Raw genomic sequence first — 13,976 nt, 5'->3', positions numbered from 1 at the left:
CAAAGGTTGATGTGACTATTGCAAAGGTTTCCCTTGCGGTTGTAGCAGTTTTCCTTGCTGCTGCAATGCTTGCCCTTACTGCTACAAAGGTCGTTGGACAGTTCCTGGATAGTTCCCGAATTGAATCTGGCCATACCCACTAGGCACAATGGATTGGCTAGATTGAATATAAGGTCCAACTTAAGGAATGTAAGGTGGGGTAACTAAGGCTTGTGAACCATATGGAACATAATTTGGTTGGAACGGAACCTAAGCCATGTATGGCTGCTGGTATGGGACGTTACCTTACCTCGATGGATCAACAGGGTTAGAAATAGTGCCATAAAAAGGTTGATACGTTCCAACCATGTGAGTTTGTGATCCACTCACACTGGTTTGGTCTGACATCATGGAGATATTCGTATCTTGCCCCCCAGGTGGTGGCATAGTCTGTCCACTTACTAGAGGGGTAGAAGAACTTACCGAGACATTGGTTGAACCAAAAGAGTCGGTTTAAACAACGAAACAAGTGGAGACAGAATGGTAGGTTGAACCAGAAATGAAGTGACTGCAATTCGTACAATTAGTCGAGAGGTCATGTTTTGAATGAACGGACCTGATGTAGGCATGGTGCCAGAAGACGAGATAAGATTCTGATACAATGACGAGGCACTAGGGGTGCCCGAAACCAACTGAGCTAGAGAGGTATAAACATGCGGCAATAAGGGCTCACTAAACTCAGGATAAACGTTAGACGAGAAGCTCCCTATATAAGGGAAACCTTCAAGAGGGAACTCACATGCCTACTCATCACCCACTTGAGGAATGTGAGTGGAAGAAACTTCCGACTGACTCGGAGAGGAGACTGGAATTTCGCTTTCTGATTCCATAGAAAACAACCGGCGACAAGTCGAAGATGAATGAGGAGACAACTCCAACGGAATACCAGGTTGATCATACGGACTATAAGGATACTGTGGAGATACCACAAAAGGGTATGTAACCAGTCCTTGTGGACTGTCAAAAGTCTATGGACTCTCGGGAGTCTGGATAGGATTATCAGGGGATTCTAGGCCAAATTCGTAAGGTGACCCAGTGTCCGACGGAGGTAGACGAGAAGACAAAGGTTGAAAACTAAGAACAATTCCAAGTTCAACACCTTGATTCTCAAGCGACTACGGAAGTTCAGGGAAAGTTTTTGTGGATGACCTTCCAGATGGAGGAGAGGAAGAGGAACGAGGCAAACCTGACGGTTCAACCATGATGACTTTGTCTCAAACAAACGAGAAGATATATTAATTTCAAGGATTTTAAAATATATTAGGGATATACTCACGATGTGGTCCATAATAAAACTATCAGGAATGTGATGTGATCATGGGCAAAAAAAAAATTAAGACGCTAAAACAGACTGATGCCTTTTCATGTTTTAAGAGTCGAGAAAAAGGCAAAGATGACTCTAGTCTCTTTCGGTTTGAATGAGCTTGAAAGGACAAGTGCTTGATGATATTTTAAATTTAAAGAGTCAAAAAGACCAAAATGATTGCTCAGGATAATCTAGGCAAAAGGGATTACCAGGTAACCGTGAACTACAGAATACCTCCCGGCGAACCGAGAAGTACGGGCAGGCAATCTCCCCGAATGTTGTGTTTGATGTATCACGTTTACAAGGTGACAGACTCGGCTTCCTATGGATAAAGGATTGCAAACCTAGTGGGGTCTCCCTTTATATACGTGACGGTACGGGGAGGACAAGTCTATACTAGCGCTGTCTAATGCCAAAACGAACGACAACTGCTAGGTTTAAAGACGCCAGAACACGCCTCTAGCCTAGACCTTTAAATGTGAGCATTTAGTTTCAAATGCCCCTCAAGTTAATTGAATATATTTCAAAGGTTTATATTGAAATTAAGTCTCAGTTTTAGGCCCTATCAATGTCACCTAAAAAAATTTTATGTGCATCTTTACGAGACAAAACCCTTTCAATTCGATGAATTTTTACACTAATTGAGAGAAGAGAAATCAATCAATGCAACAAGCAAGCAACCGAAGGTAAGATGACTCTTCACTACTTTGCTTTTCAAAACAAAATAATGAAAATTCTTTCTGCTTCCTACTCTTCCTATCAGATGCACTTCAGCTAGTCCTTTTAACAGTAAAAGAAGTTCATTTCATTTCAAATACTCATGATGATGTAATTCTAGCTTTCAGTGATGCCACTTAATGCAACATATCAATTAAACAAACTAGATTGATGTATTTCTCCAATAAAATGCTAAAATGGATCTTTCACATAAACATTTAAATGAACATTTCCAAAACAACCAAACATCAATCAAATGCAAAGCATGATAAAAAAGAACACCTTTAAGACCAAATGCAAAGATTCAACCAAATAAATCAAGCAATGTGATCTATGCTCAGAAAAGAGACGTCCAACAAGGGAAGAGCAAACGAAACTTTTTCACTTGTTCAATTGAAATTAAAGCAAGATAGATGCAAGGGATAAAAAATGAAATGCATGAAGCAGCAAACCAACAACTTGAATTGATGAGCAGACAAACAAATGAATGGACAATGACCTAGATGCCCTAGGGACATGAACCATCCAAGAACTCAAAAAATCAAGTAAGGCAATCTTGAACCAATTGAGTAAACAAATCAAGCTAACAAAGAATTCTAGCCAGGGAGAATAAAGGCAAACAAACCAAGAATTAGAATCTATGAGGACAAGACACACTGACAATGATTTAAGAGAAACCCTCATTTTAACCTACAGGCATCAGCGCAAATGTCTAACTAGCAACAAGCGCCAGAAGGGGTTGTGGCATGACTGTTCAAGGGGAACTTGCGCCGGTCGGGCGCTACTGTTAGAAAATTAACAGCGTTGATCAAGGGATTCGAAGAACAAATAAAAATTTTCACAAACCAAATCCAGACCTGTCACTCTAAATTCAAGAATCAAAGCAGTAGATGACTTGAAGTACAAATTACAAAAGATAAAGAGTGAAACGAGAAAAGCTGTCACAAATCATGATATGAAAAACAATCCAAAGAGAGGAATGGATCCCCAATGGAGTCACCAATTTGTGGGGTAGGAAGATTCTCTCTGCAGACAGAGACAATCCCTCTAGCCCAGGGGAGAGGGTCTAGCCACAAATAAAACAATCTAATACAAGTTCCCCTAGATTGAGAATGGATAAGATCCTACCTCTTGTATCGCTAATCCCTGTTTGATGAAGTCCTTGCTCCTTTGCTCCAATGATCAGCTCCTTAATGTCAATCAAGCACATGAAACAAATAAACAAGCAACCAAAGCACACATGATAGCACACAATATATTCAACCTACTTAAGAGGCTAAGGAGTCTTAAGCTACCAACTAAGATATGCAATTGATATAGGAAACAAAATATCAATTGTATTATTATGACAAAAAGGAAAGTACAACCTTCGCCTTAGCATTGTAGGTTTCCTTCGACATGTCTGGGTTCCAGCACCACTGTTAGCATCTCATGATTCACCGTCAAAACAATGGAAGTTCAAGGCTTCTTCCTCTTTGATCCAAACCAAACAAACTACAAGCTTATTCTCCCTTTACAAACACAAACTAGAAGGCTAAGGCTCTCAAGATGGCTATCAAGATTTTGCAGATTATTCCAACCCTTTTATTAGCTAGATGAGGTTGGAAAAGGAGGAGTTTATATAGCTTGAGAGAGGGGAAATGGATCCTCTTATGATGGGAGAGGCCTCTATCTCACCTAACCATTTACCAGACTTCTATTCATGAAGCTTCTAAACTTGGAAACTTCGACTCCATTTTTAAAAACTTTCCAAAAGAGGGTCGGTGTGGGTGATGAATGGATTACTAGTGCTATTCGGCGCTAGGCCAAGTGTTAGACTCTGCAGATCAACGCATGGAAGAAACTGAGTAATAGCGCTGGTCTTGAAAATTGAGTTTGATGGGATATTCTTGGGAAATGATGTAAGAGGGAAATGTTCTGCAGATGAAGAGTGATGTAAGGACATGTTCTTCATGATAGGAAAGCACCTAAGGGTCATTGTAGGGGTCCTCCAAGATCAAGGAACGAGGAGTATAGGGACAGTGACAAAATCTTGTGCAACAAGCCACCATGCACCCCAATCTTGAATTATGTTCCTTATCTTTTGAAATACTTCCTCCCAATATTCAACATTAGATGAGCTCAAAGATATGGGGGTTCTAAGATATTTGAAGAATCTCTAGTCCTAAACAACAAGGAACTCTAAAATCCTAGATATTTTCTGCAATGTTGATATTGGATAGTTCCATCGATACACCTGGAATTTATATTATTGACCTTTCCTCCAAACAAATCCAAGTATGGGTTCAATATCTTCTTGAATCGAGACATTTTTTTTTTATGCACCTCCCAACAAGAGAGTATCATATGCAAACTGGGAGTTTCTCACCCCTTTTACACTCCTTGCTATACTCAGGCCCACGAGTTTTCCATCTTGTCTCGCCTTCTCCAAAATTGGCTCAGGATTTTAGCCATGAGTATGTAGAGGAGTGGTGACATAGGGAAACCTTGCCACAAATCTCTATATGCTATAAAAAAAATTGGGACGAACATTGACCAATTGCGATATCCAAGGGGAACCAATACATGTGTTTATCCATCTAATGAACTCCTTACCGAAACCTAGTTTTTTGAGCATAAGAAACAAATAGGAGTGTCTTACTTGATCGAATGCATTTTACATATCCAACTTTATCACCATTCCAAGCTTTCTAGCTTCCTTACTCGAGTGGATCGCCTCTTAAACAAGAATGATAATTTCCAAGATTTGCCTTTGTTGCATGAAGCCCCCATGATTTTATGAGATTATTCATGGCAATAACTTCTTCCACCTTGATGCAATAACCTCCATGAGAATTTTCTATGCAGAGTTTCATAAAGATATTGGGCGAAACCTTGAGAAATTAACCAAATTTGAATCTTTTGGGATGAGAGAAAGGAAGGAGGAATTGGTTGCTCTACCTATATTTTCATTATTCTTCGTACTGTTTAGCATCCGTATCAGATCCCTTTTTTATTATGAGCCAGAAAGACCTGAAGAAACTTATAGAAGAGCCATTAGGTCGAGGGATTTCTCTAGATCCAATTCCTATATTGCATCAAGGTCCAGGGATTTCTCTGGATCCAAATCCCAAATTGCATCAAGGTCCAGGGTTTTCTCCAGATCCAAATCCCAGATTGCATCAAGGACTTCAGCTTCATCTATTTCTTTGGAAAGAGACATATTGTTTGAGTTTGACATAATGGTGGGAACATAACTAAGGAAATCCCGAGCTTGGGCCATGTCAACCACTTTATCCTCATGGTAGAGGGCTTGAAAATGTTGGAAGGCTTCTTGCTTAGTATCTTCAAAGGAGGATACTCTTGGCCTGCCTCCGGGAATTATCTCTTCGTCTCTATGCCTAATTTCATGAGCTTTGGCATGCTTATGGGAAAAAGAGATATTTTGATCTCCTGCCTTAATCCATAGACTTCGAGCCTTTAGTCTCCATAATTCCTTCTCTTGCCTACTTGTGGTGAAAAAGTTCTTTGTTAACTCCCTCTCTTTTTCAAAATGCCAAGATTCAACATTATGTTGCTTGTACACATTTTGATGTTGTTCTAATTGTTTGACTAGTTCCTTTTGATTTTTCCCTCGAGGTTGGTAATGCTCCTTAAGCCATTTTCTCAAATCTGACTTTACATTCTTCAATTTTGATTCTTAGAAAAATGTTGGTGATCATGTTGCAGGAGTTTGTTTTGGAGAATTTAGCATCTACGGATAAACACTGATTCGCTAGACAAGTAGTTGTGCCTAGAACAACAGTTTAAAGTCTTTTAGACTTTTCCTATAAGCAATAGATAAGAAGAGAGGATAGAAGGCCTACCTGTAGTTCCGCTTTCCTCTCGTCTCCCTTGTATCGATTCCATCGCTCCTTCCCGTACTTAATCCACTTGAAAAGTACCCTGTCAACACAACAGAAGACAAAAACTAATCAAAGCATATGATCCATTGAATATAAATGAAAGGAATCAGAAGCAATTCATACATATAAGCATTATGAAAGAACACAACATATGGAAAAAGGTTCAAACACTTTATTAGATAGAAGAAGGAATTACAACCATCAGTGTTTGATTCAAATTCATTCCTCCAGCTTGGATCCCATCCACATCACATCAAAAGCAAGACAAGCTTGTGGCATCACATCATTTGCTCCAAAGTCAAGTCTCATAGCAGCATTATCTCCTTACAATTCAACATAATCCAGCCCCTAATCACTTAGATGAGTGGTCAATTTATAAGAAGATGAAGGAGGTTTTGTCATTAATGGTGACATTGAATGGCCTTCCATACTTAGAATTAGTTCCATGGAGGAAGGGATGAGAGGATAGGATGCTCCTTAACTCATTCCTCATCCATTTTCGAGCTCATAGGAGTTGATAAGACAGGGAAACTTCTAGATGACTCCAAAAGATAAGAATATTCCCCAAACCCTATGTGAATTTCGCTCATTCTCGCCTAGTGCAGGTGAAAGGAAGCCTAAGTGCTCTGTAGAGCACCCTGGCAGTGGACTTAACTACTCTGCAACACACCTTCATAAGGGCTTACCTGCGCTAGTCCCTCTAGAGGCAATTTCTGGATGTCTTCAAGTCATGAAATTGTCTGGGAAGGAGGCATTCAAAGGGTTGAATTGTTTAGGGCATGAAACAACTGAATTTAGGGTTTGATGAGCCCTAAAACACTTATCTAAATGTTGGGATTTGATGTGCCCAAATGGATCTGTAACAACTACCCCCTAAAGCATGAAGTCAGAAAAATGCCAATGTTGAATGAAATGCTTTACGATGTGATGAGGAGGTATCGAAGTGGAAGGTGACCTGCATCAATTACAATACATATATCATGATATTTGATTTTACATGAATTGCTGAGGGAAGGCATACCCATGCTCATCTTATAAACTTTCATTACATGTACATAAATAGTCGTCTATAGATATAGACCCATGATTGGAATGACTATCAATGTAAAGCCATTGTACATATGATTTAGTACTCCTGATATCGCAGCTCGGATGGATGAAACTAGATCCGGGGTCTTCAATCTCGTTCAATCGTTCGCTCAAGTACAATTCTAACCATGTGAATATGTGATCTGAAGTCGAACATGGGAAGACACCATCTGATTACCAGCCGATGATGTAAGCTATTAAGAGATGTGAGAGAAAACACTGATAATGATAATGATCCTCAAGGTATTGCAGTACATTCTGCATGGTGTGAATGGATGATTTGATATCGAACACCATACAAAGTCTTTTGGTCGAAGGCCATTGATGTACGCCTATCGCCGAAAGCGAGAAACCTGCCATTGATGTATGGAAGCCTCGAGGTACTGAATGGGTGTTTGTAAGTCAACTTCTTGGATAACGAGTTGATTTCAACAAGAAGCGACTCATCGCAGGAGGGCATTGATGTATCCCACATCAACGACATGAAATGAGTGTAGTGATATTAGAGATGGAATTTTACTAACGACACAAGGTTTAGGAATGGCAGTCATGAAAATGAAGGTTTATGGTATTGCAAAAGATGGATTTGACTGGATGACTTCTCTTGAACATGTCGACAACACTAAAGTGAATTGGTAGCATTGAACCAAAACAAAGTGATGGATGGTATGGTAGACCAATGGTGTGATAACCATCAAGCTAATAACCCAACCCAGATAGTCATGGTGATGGAGTGAAAGTGTCATGTTCAAGAGCGACCTGCTACCATAAAGTGATTTTCCCCTTTTTCCATTTTCCCCAGTCATTGCTAACCAATACCTTTTTATTTTTATCAAGCTTGAGGAGGATAACATATGCTTGTTGTATAATTTCACCCTTTAGGTGAATCCATCGCTATTTGATGTTTTAACGAGTCTAGCGAAGGTGAAACTCAGTCTTGTATAGATGGACAAGTTTGTCGCTATTTGATGTTTTTAACGAGTTTAACAACAAAGATAACTCGGTCCTTTTCATGTTTAGAGAGTTTGAAAAGGTACAAAAAGAAACCTCCACAAGTTCTTTTCATAAATTAATCTCTCAAGTCCAAAAAAACGTAAAATAATACAAGAGAGATATCGTTTCCAATCCGTTAGCGAGCTGAAAAGGACAAGTGCTCGATAATCTTTTCATATTTAGAGAGTATGAAAAGAGCTTAAAGAGGACTCCAAGGGGGTTCCTTTTTCTTTTTTAACAAAGCTTGAAAAATAGATAAAAGTGTGCTTTGTGGTCAAAAGTACAACTTACAATTGAGCACGTTGAATTCTGCAAATCAGTTGTAAAACCTGCTCAAAACATCACCAAATGGATTAAAAATATTTGTTTCATAGGAAAAAAATAGGCAAATACTAATGTTTAATCGATTAGTTAACCTGAAATAATGATAAAACAAGTTTTTACCATATCATTTTTACCATTTGGAACTTACCATCCAGTTTTTTGCTTTGAGCTTAGTTTTTACCTCAAACTTCACCAGCTGATTGCGAAAGATTCTGTGGACCATTTCTCGAGCCGTTCGAACCAGATAGGAACTAAACCTCTCTAATTTCTTTTCAATCTATTCTTTTGTCATTTCATGCAAATTTTAGGGTTTTTTGGGGTCCCTGAGGTTTTATTTTTTTGCCCTGGGATCAACGCAGGCTTCCACATCAAAAACTACACTGAAGAGCACCCAGATAGAAGGCTAGATGCTCTGCAGCACACTGTCTCTGTGTTGGCGAGTTTCCCAAGTTTGTTTTAGCTGATAGCTCCAAAATTTGTCCTGTTTTTTGCATGGAAAGGATCCTAATTTAGCTTATGATTGTGTTTCAGGCTTTCATCGGATCAGAATGTCAATTACATGGCGAGAAAGAGAGCATGAAGAACAAGACATGGTTGCCCTAAATAACCCGGGTACAGTTGATGCCCTCAGGAATTGCGGGTTACTCAAATACTTTAAGTTGTCCCTATTACTATTGAGGATATTTACTTTCTTACCGGACTGTCAAGGCGAGGTGCCCCCATCTCACTTTTTGGATTTGCCCGTGGAGGTGAATTGGGGAGAGATTACATTAGACAGTTTTGTCGGCCAGGTACACAGCCTAGTAAGGATGGGAAAATAAATATCAGTGATGTAAGTGATTTGCCTTTAAGAGCGATCCTCTTCATGATTGCAAAATTGGCTGGCAGTGTGACACTACATTTGGCGAACATATCTTATATGCAATATGCACTGGAGTGTCTAGAGCCAAAAGTTTTCAACTGGAGCAAGGCTATACTTTCACTATTGAAATAACAACCGACTAAGGTAAAAAGTGGTAAGTCGAAGAATTTCTGCTATGGTTCGATCTTGATTGCCTTTGCCTTAGAGAAAATCCCATTGATGCAACCACAACATGTATCACTGGCTGTGGCTGGTCCTAGAGATCCACATATGCAGAGGTGGGTTGAATTGATGGCTTGACATGCTGGTCAGTCAAAAATCATTTTCTCACCTGCATTTTCAATTGGCTTGAGAGACAACATGTTGTTATCGAGAAGCATCCATACTCAGGAATGGATTATCGTGGAGATCTAGATTTTATTCTATGAGTTGGAGCACAATGGGGTGTTATGGGTAAGTTGTTTGACCAAATTGTTTTTTTATTTTTCAAGTTTCTACATGTTTTTTGTGTTTTTTTAATGTTTCAAAGACTAAACTAAGATTTCTCTTATGCATACAAATGTGGGTATTGTTCAACGTGCGATACGCCAACAGGTTGCAGGTGGGCCAACGCAGAGAAACATTGGGAGAGCAGCTCTCCAGGACTTGGATTTGGCCGAGACCTTAGCAGAGTTGCAGGATCACATAGAGGGATTAACCCTTGGTATTTTGGATATTTGGATCGAGGAGTTACCTATGAGGCTGCAACACCACACTATTGGTGTTCCTAACCACTGGGCTTGGATTTTGCGTATGATAGCACATGCTGTGACCTTTTACCATGAGCACCACTAGATCTACTTAAGATGTTTTGTATGCATTTTTGAGTTTTTGGTTCAGATGACCAAATGTGTCTTGGGCACAAATCTTGTAAAAACTTTTTAAAAACCTATCTATCTTACTTTTAAAGTTTTTATGGTTATATGCAATCCTATTCAACTGATGATGTGAATTGAAAATATTACTTTTACATATGTCGCAAATGTCTATTTAACACATAATTCGCTAGAGAATCAGTTAATGTGTTAAGGTTTCTGGAAATATGTTGATATTGAATGTGTTTAAAACGTCTTTCCAAAATACGAACTCTATGGAACATAAGAAAAATTGTTGGATTTCACACAATATAAATGTTTGTTAGTTGTAGTACAACAAGTTACAAGTCCATCCTAACGATGATTTGGTGAACGCCAAGTGAAATGGCATCAGAGAGTAGTTCAATCAATGCGCTATACTTAGTGACATTGTTTGTCGATTGACCGATACAAATCCCTTGAAAACTCACTAACTCGCCACTTGGAGAGAAAATGTTCCATGCTGCAGAAGACAAAGGTTCCGAAGACTTCGACATCTGCAACAAACGCAAAGCGGATTACTAACTTGATAAAAAATCTTTAAAAGAAACACACACACACATGCAATGAAAGCATACATACAGTGAGTTTTACTACACTTAATCAAGCATAGTAACGTTTGAGGTACAACCCGTTTCAGGGCTGCGACAATGGAATCCCATCATAATCTACTAACTAGTAGGTTCCTTTTGCTAGAACACGCTTGACAACATAAGGACCCATCCACATTGGTTCGAATTTCCCTGCTCCAAGTTTATCAACTTCCTGATCATAAAGCAAGACCAGGTCTCCTTCTGAGAAGATACGAGGCTTGACATTCCTATCATATTGTGCCTTAATATGTTTCTTATGCGCTTCGTTAGCCAATGCGACATCACGATGGATTTCCTACAGATGGATTAATTCCAAGAAACGCGCTTCTTCTTCAGAAGTGTTGGGTAATAGGTCAATCGCGAGTTTGAGCGATGAAATTTCACATTGTATTGGTAAGATTGCTTCCAAACCATACACCAACTGAAAGGATGTAAATCCAATTGCATTTCTCATTGAGGTTCGATATGCCCACAAGGCAGAGTACATGATTAAGTGCCAGTTTATTTTATGAACCCCTATCATTATTTGCAACATCTGCTTTAGGACCTTGTTGATGGCCTCAACTTGTCCATTCGCTTGCGGGTAATACAGGGTAGAACTATCATGTGACAGTCTTAACTTAGTAGTCAACTCAGCGATCATGTCATTGCGAAAATGTGACCCATGATCTGTAGCTATGGCTTGTGGTACACCACACCAGGCAACCACATGGTTAAAAAAGAAAAAAGCAGTCATTTCACCACTGTTGTTCAATGTTGGCATCGCCTCGACCCATTTGGTAAAATAGTTAACGACGACTATAATATACCCATGCCCCCCGGGCGAGGTGGGGTTACATGTCATAAAGTCAATGCCCTATTTGGAGAATGGGCCAACAACAACGATTAGATGCAATGGTGTAGGTGGTAATATGGTTTTTCGGTCATATATGTGGCATGCATGACAGCTTCTGACAGCAATAATACAATCTTTAAATATAGTTGGCCAGAAGTAACCAACACGAAGAATTATTTGTGCGGTTGTGTATCCAGATAAGTGTCCACCACAGACACCTGAATGAAAATCATTCAATTCTTTTTCGGTCTCCTCATGAGTGAGGCACCTCTATAAAATCGTATCGATACCACGACGGTAAAGTGTGTCGCCAATGATCAGATAATCTTTGGCTTGGTAACGAATACGTCGCTGTTGCGAGCAAGAGGTATCTTGCCGGAAAGTTTGGGTTTGGAGATAAATCAGTATATCTCCATACCAGGCATCAGATGATGAAATTAGAAACAGAGACTCATCCAAAATTGATGGTTCGGATGTTGAATCGATGGAGGTCGAGGGAAGGTCACATAGTAACTCAGCGAAAACTAGAGATTTCTTTGATTTAGACTTGATGAATTCTAAATCAAATTCCTGTAGAATAACTATCCATTTTGAATATTTTCCCCCCAGCAATTGACGTGACAAAATGTATGTCATAGGGTTGCAATATGAAATGGCAGTTGTTTTCCGTAACATGATATAATAGCGAAATCTTTGAACAACTTATACAACTGCCAAAGCTAGTTTTTCGACATAATAGTACTCACTTTTTGTATCGTTGAGATTACGACTCAAGTAATAAATAAGATGTTCAATCCCGTTTTCTTTATGGACTAAAACCATGCCAATGGTTGTATCTTCAACAACGAGATACAGGTAATAGTCATTTTGGTAATTCGGAGAATACATTAATGAAGCTCTAATCAGGGTATCTTTAAGAGCATCAAAGGAAGCTTGCACAACCTGATCCCAATGAAAGGGTATCTCCTTTTTCAAAAGACGTGTAAAACCTTTAGCCATTTCAGCGTAATTAGGAATGAACCTCCTCAGAAAGTTGGCTTTCCCTTGGAGTCTCTGTAATTGTAAAAGATTTGAAGGTGGAAGCAAATTCAGAATTTCATGAACCTTTAATGGATCGAGTCAAATCCCTTCTTGAGACACTAAAAATCCAAAAAAGCGACCAAAACCAACACAAAACACACATTTGTGTGGATTGAGTCAAATCTTGTAGTGTCAACACCATAAAAATATTGCTCTCAAGTGTTGCGGGTGATCAGTCCGCTTTCGTGAATGAGTAGGTAAATCGTCAAGGTAAGGTTGAAAAATGTGCTTGATGTCATGGAAGGCATAATTCATTGCCCTCTGAAATGTGGCCCCAACATTCTTCAAACCGAATGGGATTTTCATAAAGGCGAATGTGCCCCATGGCCAAATAAAAGCTGTTTTCGATTGGTCATGTGGGCGTATATTGATTTGCTTGTAGCCGGAAAATCCATCCATAAATGAGAATATTTCGCATCCGGCACATTCATCAATAATCTGGTCGATAAAAGGAGTAGGATAATTATCCTTTGGACATGCCTGATTTACATCCCTATAATCGACGCACACTTGTATTGTTCCTTGTTTCTTCATGACAGGAATAATGTTGGAAACCCAGTCAGTAAGAGGAACAGGGTAAATAAAACTAGCCCGCAAAAGTTTTTCAACTTCTGCTTTAATTGCAGCAGCTTTCTTTGGATGAACAGATCGAAGCCGGTGTCAAACTGGCTTGACATCAGGGTACATCTTAATTTCGTGTTCAACAATACTAGAGTCAATGCCTGGCATCTCCTCGTAAGACCACGCAAAAATATCTCTAAATTCATGAAAGAGAGTACGGTAATTATCGAGTTCTAATGGAGAACAAGATTTTCCGACATGAATGTTCTCTACAATATTAGGCTTGGTTGAAATATTAATAGAAACTGTTTCTTCAATATTTGACAGGTTTCATTCAGATTCGATAGTGTCTATGAAAACTAAATTCGATAAGAAATCAACGACTGATGGGTGGTTTAGTTCATTTGAATAATCTTCAATGTCATCTGGAAGACGGGAACAATGATGATAATCTTCCCATGGTTCCTCTCCTATCATCATTGATTGGATGATTCCTTCATCCGTAGAATGTATACGTGAAAAAGGATCCAAAGAGGTACCATATTCTAATGACCTATCTACTCATACAATTGTTGAGTGCGGATTTGGGTTTGTCGCACAAGCCCGAAAGATTGATTGCTATGATGATTCAATGGGGCTTAACGACATCACCTCTATATTACTATCAACTTCAAATTTGTTGGTAATCCTCCTTAAATCAGATGAGGTGGAAGAAATCATGTTGCAAGTCTCTACTCTTGCCACTTCCACCAAATCAGATGGTGATGGTAGGGTAAAAGTACCCATTAGGGAAGGATCTT

This window comes from Pinus tabuliformis, chromosome 4_1, assembly GCF_031772625.1.
Source record: "Pinus tabuliformis cultivar Carrire ecotype Pingquan chromosome 4_1, CPIR1, whole genome shotgun sequence".
NCBI lineage: Eukaryota > Viridiplantae > Streptophyta > Pinopsida > Pinales > Pinaceae > Pinus > Pinus tabuliformis.
The sequence above is the reverse complement of the archived record's forward strand: the minus strand, read 5'-3'. Positions refer to the sequence as shown.